The following is a 14,942-nucleotide window of genomic DNA, read 5'->3' on the forward strand; positions in this document are numbered from 1 at the left end:
CCACACAGAATGTTACTGAATCATATATCATAATAGACATATCAAATTCTATACACTACACAATCTTTGACACATTTTTAACTCAGACACAGTTCATCAAGATATACATTTAGTTGGCAACTGAATATTTCCATAGCTGCATGTCACGCAGGTTATCAAAATAAGTTGCGTAATTTCAATACAAGAGATTATAATCTTGGATTTGTCCTTAAGGTAACGATCTATAGCTAATGAAAGACGCCTGCAGTTTTCTCTAATTTAGGGTAGCTCTATACTCCGCACTAAATTGGCTCAGTCTTAAAAATATGCTTTCAAAAGATAGACATTTATCTCAGCAATGGAAAAAGATCCGAAAAAATGATATGTGAACTTGTTTAACTTTCCACTAGTCCCAGACTATATACCCCGAATTGCAAAATACTGAAAACTTAATTCTTAATATAGAATTCAAAATGTTAAGTAACAAATTTTGATTAAGAAATAAATAACAAGTTTATAAACTTCAATGGGAATTGAAGTGGATCGGTCACGTGATCAAATCCTGTGAAGGCCGAAGTTATTTATTACTTATATATACATTTGAGAAAGACAATTGAATATTTTCGAATATAAATTATTGTAATTACCGTCCGTCGTAGATTGTGAAAACTGACGCAAGGTGTAAATCGGCTTGAATGGCGGTTACGCTTCAAACTCATCAGGCTCAGGATTTTATTTCTAAGGAAATATTTTTTGAAAGGCTAAATGTGTTTAGTAATAATGAACAAATTGTTGTCTGGGAATAAATTTAATGCGTGAAAATTGATAATCAATGCTGAAAAGACGAAAGAAACACTTCCGAAGATCGGTGATAAAAAGTTTGATGAATATTTCGGTCGCTGGAAAGGGATGGATGGATCCGATTTGATGGAACCACTTGACCGAGCAAGTTAATATGCAATCAACTGAATTTGATCAAATACATTAATATACAATTTCAATAAATAAAGGCATATTTATGATGAAGACACGGAGACTGGCGACAGCTTATTGTTACGACAACACCGAAGTGCACATTTTTGAATTTTAACTAAAGATCTACCAAAAATATAAGGATAAACACAAATAAGGAGAGACTGCAGCAGCCTGAAAAAACTGACATAAAACTTGTAGGCCTAAACAAACACTAGTTTCATGTGTAGGCTATATTTTTTTATGTACACAGGTTAAATTTATAGCCAAAAAACTGTATTAAATACTCATCTACATTGTTAATAAAATAATTAATTATTTTACTTGCTTATTTTGTTCATATTTATACATGAAAAGCAAGACAGACAAAGTCATTTTATAATTTATTAACCCGTAGATCACTGCACCGTGTGATTAGATCACGTATTGACCTCTGACCTCAGACAAACTTCATACAGAATTGAAGATTTTTGTTCTCTGTATCTTTATATGCATGTAATTGAAAGATACCACAAATGAATATATTCAATGTTTTGTCGTGAATTTCTTCCACTATATTTCCACCTTGTAAGGATTATATCAAAATTAAAAATTTTTATTAACTAGGGTTCAATTTTTTAAAAAATAAAATACATATATGCACATGAAACAAAATTCATAATTATATTGAATTTAATTAGAATAAATATAACTAATCGTACTACTTTTTAAGATGAATTTATCACACATTTCAGGATTATTTTATAGAGCATAGTTGTGTTTTCTTAATTTAATGAAACACTTTAAGTACATACATTGTTTATACGTTAACTATATACGATTTTGTATTTTTTGCTTAATGATGTACATCAAAACATTGGTGGTTCGATGTGGAAGGGGGCGAGAGCTCCGGGCTCCAAAGAATCGACGTGACTACGGGTTCAATTAGCTATGCCGCATGTCCAATACATATTCTGTACGATTCCAAAAGAAGTTGTTAAGGTGCCGTTACCAAAGCTTAAGATAATACTATATTTGAAAAATAAAAAAAAAGTAGGGGGCAAATGAAACATTTGCAGGCCCTTGAGAAGCAATATCAGTTTGGAACGCAGAGCCATACATTTTCTGGCCATGCATTGCAGAATTTGTAAACGATGGGGTAACCTGCGTCATCTATTAGAGTAACCATTGGACTCGTCCAAAGATGCTTTGTCGGCGACTGTAAAGTTACATGAGATTCCTACGCAAAGGAAAGCGCGACATCTCTGTATAGAAACCGTTGTGTCTGGGGAGCTTCACCATTGCCATAGAATATTCGACATTTAACACTTAATACCTTTTAATATACAGACGTTTTCAAGATAAGCTTCATTTTTGTTTCTAGATATATATTTATATCAAAAGTAAGATATTCTGTTTTTCAACAGAGTAAATCGATAAACTAGCATTGTTTAGATAACTCAAGCCCTCTAAGGCTTGAGAAAAAAACACTTATCAGTAAATTTCATACATTCAATCAGAACGTGGTTGATTGATTTTAACAAACTGGATTACAAAAAAGTAAGTGTGCTGCAAGTGAAAGAACTATTTTAATATACTAGTATTCTAATGATAATATTGCATCATGCATAGGATAAAATATGACGTCATAAGCCTACATGAAGACCGCTCTTAAATAATTCGATCAGTTAGTTTATGATCGTAATTGTGAAATTGTCTATTAAAAGAATGAACTCTTTAATCTTTAAGTTTAAGTAGTTTTTGATATACATAACTTGGTTACTAAAAAAAAATACAACACCGAATGAAAATAAATAATCTTTGTAATTAATTCCTAAACAAACCCTTTTGAAAAATTTACAATTTGGTGATATTTTGTGATACCTTTAAGCTACTTGAATCAGCATTACAAGAAATATGGGACAAAAAAGATAATTCGGTGCTTTTTCAACAAATATCCATAGTGTCTAATATTAAAATTTGGCAACTTTTGAGATGCCCCACCCCTTACAAAATCCGCTTTTTTAAAATCTTAAAACAATAATCAAAATGTAACAGTAAAAATTTACTTTTAGGTCTTTTGAACATATCCAGCTGATAATCTACAAAATAGGTATAAAATACACGAACGAAGCAGCAATAATGAATAATCTTTTAAAAATATGTCTCTAGTGAACACATTTCTGAAAAAGAAATATATGTACGGACGATCAGTATTCTTTGGAATCAACTTTTAAATAGAAACTAGAGAGTGTATGTCTATATTCAGCTATTTAGAACAGAAGTTCATACCTTGACGATGGTGGTTAAAACCTTTTCAACATAAACACAAATATCTAATAGAACGTTTCTTAGTGAATATAGAGTTAAATAAGAATTAAAGGAGCTAAAGAAAATCAGTCAGGTATTATGATCAAAAAGCAAAAATGTTAATCTACAGTAATTACATATCGTGTTCCATTAGTCATGGGTTTTAATTTTATATGGAGAGTTTACATATGGAAAAGCACCCTGTTTCTTTGAAAATCTGTGTACGTTACTTTGGCAGACAAATTAAGCACATGAGTATTAGGTTACCTAAATGTACTATTCAAAAGTATGACATAAATGGCCCCTTGATCAAGATCTTCGAATCTTAAGTTGGGATTGAAATGATGTAAAATGTACCAATTACAATTGATGACTGATCAACCAAAAAAATTACATGTTTGTGGAAAACTTATATATATATATATGAAAAATTGCGTTATAAGCAAAGGAACAAGGCTTCAATTCGAAAGTGTTAGCAATTATTATGGTTCATTCTTGTATCTCTAGCTTTTCCTCTTCATAACGTTTCAGAATGCATGGTTAAAACTGATACAGTAGCCAGTGTGGCGCAGTGGTAAGGGAATTAAGTGAGGCAATGTGATGAGAATGTCGGACTTGATGAGACATATAAATAGAGGCCCTGTTTCGCAGTAGGTTCTGGCACGAAAAAAAGATCGTTCCCTCAATGATCAATCGCCGTTAGTACTGAGTGTGGGACAACAATTTGCAACTCTCCAACGATATTTTTAGTACAAATATTTAACTTGAACATTTATGCATTGTATTATCCATTTACGTACAGAGTCGTCTGATGTACATGAAGTTAGAGAAAGAGAGAGAAATACTAATTAGGTGAGGAATGGACATGGAAATGTTAAAAATAGTGCTATTCTTGGAAGAAAAAATATCAAAGGGATTTAAATCCCGGAAAATATCACTCCCATGCATGATCTTGAACGTTAATTATTTTAACATGAATGAAAAAAAATTGTGGTAAAACTCTGTGATCTGTAGGTTTTGAGAATTCTTTATTCATTTTGAAGATTCATTCAGTGTGTTTTAACAAGAGACCGTCGGTGCGTTAGCTATCATACATGTAATTGTGTCATATGATATTGAAAACCCATTACGATTAGCAGCTGCTGGGAATGATCGCACAGTCCCATCTGTTATGTAGATCACAAAACAAAATGTACTTCACTCGCAGAGATATCAAATCCCAGATAACGATAAACTATTGCTAAAAACCATGCAGTTTATCCTTTCATTCTGTCTGTAAATTTAGAACCATGCGCTACGCAGCTGATGAGATTCGAAGTAAAATGTGCATGTGTTTGATAATGATTTCATTGTATTAAAGGAAAGTGCCTTTTTCGTGGGGGGGGGGGGGGGTTACGCGAGTATGTGAGTATTAAATTGTAATTATTTGCTTCGTGTATAAATGATGTAAATGCATTAAATAATCATAAATGCAAATTATTTTTCATTGTCATTACGTGTACGATCATCAAGAGAAAATATATTTACAATGATCATTGCTTTAATAACAAATACTAGTATTTTTTCCATGATAATAAGTCTAACAGTGTACCGGTAATCCCCACTTGAAAATTCAACAGCAAACATTACATTGTACGAATATTGAACTTCGCTATGAGGAAGTGATATTGTGTGAGCAGTGTTACAAAACAAATTGTAATAACAACGCAAAATGTAATAATGTAATAAACCTGGATTATTACATTTTGCGCCGATATCAACGCAGAAAGTTATTACGCAAAATGTAATAATATAATTTTGGATTATTACATATTGCGTTATCACATTTTGCGTCGAGAATAAGCAAAAGGCAAGAACGCAAAATGTAATAACACTTTTTTTCGTCCATAAGATTGAGTACGATTTTCAGTGTAGTGGCCAATGAAAATAAAAAAAGACACAAAAATATATACATACAATCTCTTTAAATTAATTTATTTTATAATTAATTGATTTAATTAGCTACAGGTATTTAAAATCAGTTATGTATTCAAAATCAGTTTAATAAATGTTTTCAAATTATAGGTAAATTAGAAACGTGCATCTGTGGGCAGGGTTGTTGGGGTATTGACCAGTGTGCTTTTGTTGTTTTTATAGACAAATGCAATGAATCTAAAAAAAACTATTCATTTGTACTGGCAGGTGTGATTGTATAGCGGGAAGGGGTATATTGACAAATGATACACCATACTGTTCCATGCAAATCACCAGCATTGCAGACAAGCAAAAACAAAATTCTCTCTTTCTTTTTTTCCACCCAATATAAAATGGATTGTTTCTGCATGTCCACAGTAAAAAGTAAACACCCCACCATATCCCTTACCCTCACATACACGTCTAATTTGTTAACCAATATATAGTTATATACATACATATAAAGAAATTTTAATGAATCTATGGTCAATCTTTGGTAATTAATTAAATAAATTTTGTGCTATTGTTTAGAAGTTTAAAAATACTATCAAAAATATGCCAATCAAAGTTAAATTAATTCTGTATAATTAAGTACAGTGTATTCAATATAACTAAAATCAGAGTCAGAAAAAACTATACATTTAGTTGTATTTATTTCCGTAAAAGCCCAAACGTTGGTTTCATTGTTTTAGTTCTAAATATCTTTACAGCGTGTTTCCCAGGTTGGTTAGAAGTATATATTTAAAGACGTACAACACACTGGGGGAGATAACTCTTGCGATTTCAATTGAACGTTTGACGTGACGTCAAATTTAACGTCAAAAATAAAGCGTCAAAACGACGAGTAAAACGATCCCGATGTATATCAATCATGAAAGAAAATTGGGATATGGGGCTTGGCTGTGATTGTGCGTACCATACTCAATTAATTAGTATTTTTTTTGATTAACCCGATTAAACTCCGTAAAAAGCAAGACTTAAAATACCATCCCTTAATATTTATTTCATTTCATTTCATATACAAAAAATTGTATTTTTGATCAAAGCGCAGCATTTTTTTTTATTCTTAAAATTTTATTTTGCCGAAATTCTCATTATCACAATTGTCTATATAATATTCCGATTAATGGTCTTCATTACAATATGTGCATACACGATATAAATATTAAACAACAATAAATAAACAAAAAACTTGTTACAGTGTAAAATCGATGTTGTTCTCAGACCCTTACTGATCAAAGAGGAACAACTCTGAAAATGTAGGAGATGTTTATTTTCCTCCCTTTATTCACGGTTTTCCACAGAATCCAAAGACCTGATAAATCCGAGAATTGAATACTATAGACCTCAAATGCACAATGTAAGTATAGAATTGAAAAGAATTGTTTACTTGTTACTGAAATTATCTGCATTCATGAATATCCTATTGCAGCAAATCGTAACTTTGACTTTCTCAAGTTTCTGTCAACAATGTCAGTTCGCATTTCCTCGAATCAAAACAAAACGTAGCCTATAAGATTTCAGAAAATATCAATGTGCGAATTGAAATAGATGAAGAGTTTAATTATTGATATTTTGATGTTCATGTGGACGAATACGGAATTTTCATTTTAACTTTAGAAGCGACGACATTGAAAGAAATGCGTACAATATCATGAGGGGTGTATGTACATCTAATGCAAATGTCGATGTATCCCCACGGCCACATACTGTCTCGTTTGAAAAGATGACATGAAAGAAACTACAATTATTCCATTTATATCACAGGACAGGAGAGTTGAACATACATCATTTTTTTAATGAATAAAATTAAAGAAATAAAATTAAAAATCAACATATTCAAGTTCAACAAAACTTGAATTCGTATCCAGGTTTCATGAGATACTAGGAATGCATAACGCATACGTATATGGACTAGACACTAAAATCTTTCAGTAATTTTTTCCTGATACATATTGAAAAAGAGTAGTCAATATTTATTCTGCATTCATGAATTTAGAAACTAATGCATACATCCGGGATTCTTGACGAAATACCAGTATATTTGCACTGTAAACGACGTTTCGTCAAACGCTAAATGGTCTGCGACGCAAAAAAGGAAGGGGTGGGGGTGATAGGGGTATTCAAAAATTGCCTAAAAATCTACATTTAAATATGCTTTACATATGAGAACTTTTAAATTTGTAAGTTAATATATTTTTGAAGCAAAAGCAATATTCCAATTTAATTTTTTAAATGTGTATTTGTAGATTGATATAACAAAGTGATCGACCCCCGTCTGAAAGACGCGCGAGAACGTGTTTTATTGAGAAAGGGGGAGGGGGTAATTTTCCGCTATTAAATCAAAACTGGTCGTACAAAAATTATACAAAAAATTATTAAGATTATTTTTACTACCAGCTACCTAAACAAAGTTTTTTACAAAAATTAAACGACAGGTTTTTTCACAAAAAAATTTTGAATTTGAAAAATACGCAATTTTCAAGGCTTAGAAAATTCATAATGTTTCAGTTTAAGGTCTTTAAAAATTGTTTTGATGATATGTATATCAAAAAGATGACTATGTTTTTGTGTTAAATAGTTAAAAGAATAAGCCAATGAAATTTGACATTTATATCTAACCTGGTTTTTTTGAAAATCAAGGTTTAAGTAGTTCATTGATTAAAAAATTTCTCTCCTTGTAAACAACTAAAGGGGGGTAACTTTCGGAAGTTCCTGTCCAAAAACCACTCGAACGATTTTGTCCAAAATATGCATACATGCAGTAGATATAGTCATGTACTAAATATACAAAAATAACGAAAATTAAACGACAGGAATTTTTTGGGGTAGGTGTGTTGTACATCCTTAAATCAATTTTATGTTCTTTTTTGCTATACATAATCAAAAAAAAATCATAATATTTTGGTTAATTGCAAATTGTTTTATTACATTTTGCGTTGTCTTCAATGCAAAAATACATGTAAATAACGCAAAACGTAACAAAAAAATGCACATTATTACATTTTGCGTTGATCTCGACGCAAAATGCAATAACGCAAAATAAAAAATAACGCATAATTTAAAAATCATGTTATTACATTTTGCGTTATTACATTCTGCATTGATTTCGACGCAAAATGTAATAATTTGCATTTTTGTTAGGTTTATTACATTTCGCGTTGTAACAGAGCTCAACAGATAATAAAACGATAGCTATGTTGGTGTTCGTATCCTATACAACACATTGTGTAAACAATATTGCATTTGATCTAAACTGGGTATTGATAAATTCAAATGAGCCGTTTGTGTAAAAAGAACATTAGGATTCTTACGTTTTTTATGCAGCTTATTATTTAAACAAGATTTTGAGGATCGTGAGAACTAAATGTTTAAAGATTTTCCATCGTTACCCGCAGAATTTTTTAAGGAAGTTAGAAAAACCAACAAACTATACGTATCTATTTAACTATAAACTTAAACAGCGAAGAATTTTAACAAGCATAAAATTGTTATATAAGAAAAAAAAAAAAAACGGCGAACAAACCAAAATTTGATTTGTTATTGAGGATTATTGAAGCCTCATATGACCACATTTAAGGTAGGATTCTTCTCTGGTTTCTGACTAGATGAAACATTCAAAGTATATTTGCTTATTTGTCTTATATATTGAGATGTAAGGAATTTAAAAGACCATATTTTTCTTTCCTCATCACAATTGTACAACTTTAAATAGAAATGGTAAACTGCGTTTGAAAACTAGCAGGGACTATATTTTTGGCGGAATGGTGGCGTATGAAAATATCTTCTTTTCTGCCTCTCAAAATCATAATAGAACAATGAATTTAGTTATAATTTTTACACAATCGAAGACTTGGAAAAATTTTCAAATGTAAGTTAAATTAATAATGAGGGACTAAACTTTCAAAATTTGTCAAATGAATATGATTTTTCAAACAAACTAGAACTTTATTAGCTTTTAAACGCTTCCTAACAAAGTGAAGATTTGAGCCAAAAATCTATAAAAAGTATTTTTTCTTTCTTAGTAAACGATCAAAACTTTTTGTTTTTGTATCATTTTGTACATTTGTAAGACTACTTTATTATATGTGAAAATAAGAAAAAGTTAAATATAGGAAGCATATGAAAATAACTAATATATCCTAAGAAATTATGAAAAACAGAGAAAATTCGGATGAGCTAATATCCAGTTAAATTATTTATGTAAATTTTGTAATATCATGCTATAGACCAGATATAGTCGTGTGTTTTTATGCAAAAAGAACAATCATTAAACTTTTGAAATAGAAGTAGGTATCACATGATTGGCAACAGTTCTCTTTTATTCTTAATGTCAAGGAAAAAGATAATGACCTTGACCTGACCTTGCCTCTAATATAAAACGGTCAAATTTAATTTCACTGATACTATCACTCACTGATATTGTCTTCTTGATTCTGTAAAAATTTCATTAATTTTTAAATATTAGAAATATGAGAAGAATCCTACCTTAAAAGACAGAATACAAAATTTCCTTTTGTAGATTATTATATAGATATTTCGTTTTTCACTTCCTCTTAAAAGCGAGATTGTACCATAATTAGAACAAATTGCCCTTTGGCAATATGAACAACTCGATATTGCCTTATGGCAATATGAAAAACTCGATATTGATTACAGTTGAACCAGTATGTCAGTAATGCATCTAACTGTGAACATAATTTTATGTATATTCCTCTTCTTTCACATTTGTAGGAGAAATTTTAGTCAAAACTATCAAATTAAAGTATATAGCAAAAAGATGTTGATAAGAAACTGAAATGATCGAACTCAATAATAGCATTAAGTTTTGATGCAGTGATGTATTTTTACAAGTTTTATGTCAAATGTATTATTAAGGCCGAATTCAGTTTGTATGTATAAATTCACCTTTAATAGCTACATCCAGTTTCTTTAAAATGATAGTAAGTGCTTATTGAATGACATTAAGAATTAAAATATTTTTATTTTTGTAAAAAAAAACAAAAAACAGTCATCTACTTGTAACAAACAATACTGAACTGTTTCATTGATAATAAGGATTTTTCCAAGGCTTGACTTTGCCTGTTCTTTTCTAACTCTTTCAAATCCTTACAGACAAATGACATTGTAACGATACAGTACATAAAACTATTACCACCATATTCGTACTTACCCGTAAAGAAGTTCAAACTTTGACGTTAACTAAGCACTAAAGTCATTGAGCAGTGAGGGATTTTTTTTTTCTTCCTCGGTTTTAAGGTCTTATCCAAAGGACCCGCGATTTTCACTTCAATGTGCCGAGCGCATGCCGAGTGAACAGTTATAACTATTTTTAATCGAATTAATTCTTTTCTAGCTCAGAGTCTAACTAAAACATCTTTATCTGCTTTATGAGTATTACGTTAAATGGGATAAGACACACGATACGGAGACGCTTTTCATCTGTCGATGGGTCGATTCAGACGAATTTCAATATGTTATTTTTACCGGCTACCAATATGCGGTTATATTCCTATGCGCGTATTTTCTGCTGTATTATCTTCTTTACATATCTTAACCTCAAGTATGAAACGGCAAGAGAAAAAATGGTAAAAGTACAACACATAGGAATGTTTCATTTCCTGTATATTGTTTGATTAAATTTTATCAATACAAACATGATAAAATGGACATTAAAGATAATAAAAGAAATTTTGATAGATGAAAGAAACAGTGACTTAAGAAAACATGGTATGCTTAATCGTTCAGATATCACTAAATCAGTGAAATTTACATTAAACTTTTAATTGGAATTCTGCATAACTCTTTCAGGTATTCTCCTTTTTATATAAAATGTTTTTACCATTGCAAAAAAATTAGTACTACAGATTCTTTATTTACTGGCGAATAATTATTAACGCTAAATGGCTCTTTAATATAATGTCAAATCGCAAATAAGGTTTGAGGTGATTTTATTCTGCGCGTGGCGTTTCTTTCAAAATTACGTAATAAACTAGAGGTACTGTGAGCAATGAGCTCCCTAAATGATAACTCCATCCTCCCATATCGTTATAATGGCAAAGTCCCTGCTTTGCTGTGGCTGGGAAACTCAAAATATGTGTCATATCAAAAAGTAAAATAGGAGGTGCACAATGGCAATATGTAATAAATATTCTGTGGAAGTTTCATTAAATTTCACCAAGTGGTATAAGAGGAGTTGCGGATAAGAGATGAGTACCCCAAAGCGAAACAGACAGAAGGACGGATAGGCGTACAGACAGACGGACGGACATACCGATTACAGTATACCCTTTTCAAGCGGGGGGTGTAATAATTCCTCGCGTATATTTAGGAATCTTCAGTATATTTTTTTTTTCATAGTATCACTATGTTAAAGGTCACCTAAAAATTATTATTGTTGTCACTATTTAATGTCTATGATACGCTTTACCTTCAATCTATTTGAGGAGTATAAATGTTTAAGCATGTAGTATTAGATATGGCTCCATTAATTTATGGTTGGGTATTTTTGCTTAAAAATGAAATTTAAATCTTACTGCATGAACTTGAAAACAAAAAAATCAATCATACCTTGACATATATTTGCATACGCACATCTCTTCATGTTATTGTAGAACATTTGAAATCAAAAACAAATGCAAAAATATAAATATGCTTTTTAAAGAATATTTCACACTATTCATACATATACAGATATTTTGAACATTCAATCGTTTGCTGTTCTTGCGACAATCTAACATGCCATAACATAATTATCTTTAAGCGCGATGACGCATCTTAAGAAATCAGTCGCTATCAATAAAAGTCAAGTATTTAAGTGTTAACGATAACCATGAACTTTTATAAAAACATGTTCAAACTTAATGTAGACACGCACCAAACTATCACGGAATTAAGCCACAGAACTTTTTGCAATGATCCTTTAATTATTTGTTTTGCACTTTCATTGCAATTCGATAAGCCAGGTGGGGGAATCATAAATAAAATATTTGTAATTTTAGAATTCGAACGGGTTCTTTATGACCAAAAAATATAATGTGAAATCAAATATTTCAATGATATATAAATGTAAATTCCGATGCTGACAGTGACAAGTCTCGATAATTTGTGTCCTTGAAAATCTTTCTGAAAGCCTTTTTAAGATACGAGGGCTGTTCGGAAATTATTGAGACATTGTGTATATTTTGCTTTTTAATGAACGTCTTTCGATAAAAACTTGCATATACGTTTGACACACACTAAAAATTGATACAAGCAAGAGATATTTTACAAATATTTAATATTTTCTTTAATATATTTATATATTTATTAGCTTTGCACCTAGGAAATATTGATACTTAGAAGTGCCTGACGCCGTGACGTCAGGCAACAATGTCGAAGAACATATCTATACTGAGCACCAATTAATAAAATAATTTGCATGTACTCTAGAAAAATCGAGAATAAATAACGAACATGCTGAAGAAGAGAAACATGAAGTGGTGTACAAATGGCGTAGGAGGTTGTGAATGTATGATATCAGTGTTGGTATCAGTCGAAAAGATCTGTATGAAATCAAACTATCCGTAAAATTCGGTCTGATTAAAATATCTGAAAACATATTGAATCATGGAATAAAAATTATGAATGGAAGCTATAATCCGCTAATTATAATCAACAGTAAAATCAATTTGAACGTGCGAGTAACAACGTACTCGTTTAATTCGATATTGTATTTTTCTAAACTACATTTATAATACAATACCTTGCATTTGGCAGTTTCGTCTTTATGTTCGTATTGGCCGCAACGGAAAACTATCTGGAAAAATGTAGTTTCTTATTAATGTTTTTTAACAAGATAAAACAAGACCAAAAATTATCTTGAAATAAGATAAGACTGTTGTTAAAATTATTTACATATTAAAACATTGAAAATTCCTGAAGTATTGGGTATTTTTAATTTTTATCTGTTAAATGATAAACAACAGATCTGATATGATCTCAAGTGTTTGATTTTATAGTTAACCTTTGCAGTGCTATTATTTGACAAATACTTAAGAAAGCATTTCAGGACGAATTAAAAACTCGTGTCTTACGTAAAACGCATGATGTATCAGTGCTATTTAGGTACATTTTTACGGAAAAAAAATGTCACGACCTGTTGAAACGTACATTTTCATTAAATGATATTATTATATTGCGTTAGCATATTGCTACATGTACTTGTATCCCGAATCGTTTATCTTACAGAAGATTTGGATTAATTACGTGGACTCTGATTTCCACGCAGATAATATTATTATAAGCGAGGTTAAACAGGATGTCATACGCATGCGTCAGGTTACGCATGTGCGAGAGAAGAAGAGAGGCCTCTAAGACAACTTGCTCGTATAATAAAAACTTTTGCCGTACAACAGTCCGGATAAACGGAACTGAGTAAGCAGTTTGCATACATTCCTTGAGCAATAACTATTCTATCAGTTATGTAGGCCTTTCAACTAATTTTTCAACTTGCACATATGAAAAAAAAAAAACATTGCATAGACAGGTTTATAGGTACATGATAATATCAAAAAATATAATAACTTATGCATACTTTTAATTAAATCATTATAATATTTAATATTTTATAATTGGCTTTTACGATGTTGTGTTTTAAGGACAGGTAACTCAGGTGTGAAAAATGACAAACTAAGTGCCGAATTATGAGTTATCGTTTATAGGAATGACATAAAGGCTGCTTCGGCATTGGTATTGTTATGCACACAAAAGGGTTCCTTACATCGTTTTGTACACAAAAGTGTTGACCAAAAGAAGTAGAACGCCTACACTCTACCTGAAAGAACAGGGTCGAATGAATGGAAAACAGACTATATTCAATATTTTTAAATCTCTTTGACGACTGTAGAAAATATTATTTCATGTTTTTTGTGTTCGCGCTTTTTCGCTTCCTATATAAAAAAATTGTATTTTTACAAGTAAATGCAACAATTGATTATGTTACTAAGCACGAAGGGGAACGACCGAGTATAAAAATCTAATCAGGTTAGAACTAAGAAGGAGGGTAGATTTCACTTTTTATTTTAATTAAAAATTTTAAATACATGATGTTAAACGGTGTCCGCAAACACACAGCAAATAAGTTTAGCATTGGAGCTAAATTTTAAAACCACTGGATTCTACTGACAGCAGGAAATGCTAAAAACTGACTTGCATGTAAACAGTAAGATACCTCGGGCTTGCTTTAAACAAGTTTCAGCAGTGACGCGGGTATGTTAAGGCAGCACATGTATTAGATTTCGGCGAATTAAGGTCACACGACACGTTCCTAAAAAATTTATAATTTTTCTTAAGAGATTGTCATTGAAGAATAGGTACTTAAACAAGATCCCTCGCAAAAAATAAGGGTACCTTACCAGCCATTTAGACAAGATACCAAAGGTTCATATTTCTTATATAACCCTTATGGAGAATCCTCTGAACGGCCTATCTCACCATTTTTTGGTGTACCTATATTTTAAAACATTTTGAAAAATAATGTAGAAATCAGAAGAGAATGCCAAATATGAATATTTTTTTTATCTTATTCCAAGAGATACAAAAATTATTATTAAGGAACGTGTCGTCTGACCTTAACACTTTTTTTAATTACATGTAACACTAATAAATCGGAACAGTCATGAATAAAACTTTTACTATCATTATGCATTCTATAGACGTCAATGAGACATATACTACAATAGGCACTATATACACCACGACGTCTCCAC

This window comes from Saccostrea cucullata, unplaced genomic scaffold (assembly GCF_032062105.1).
Source record: "Saccostrea cucullata isolate Sc308-1 unplaced genomic scaffold, CSIRO_AGI_Scuc_v1 ctg2081, whole genome shotgun sequence".
NCBI lineage: Eukaryota > Metazoa > Mollusca > Bivalvia > Ostreida > Ostreidae > Saccostrea > Saccostrea cuccullata.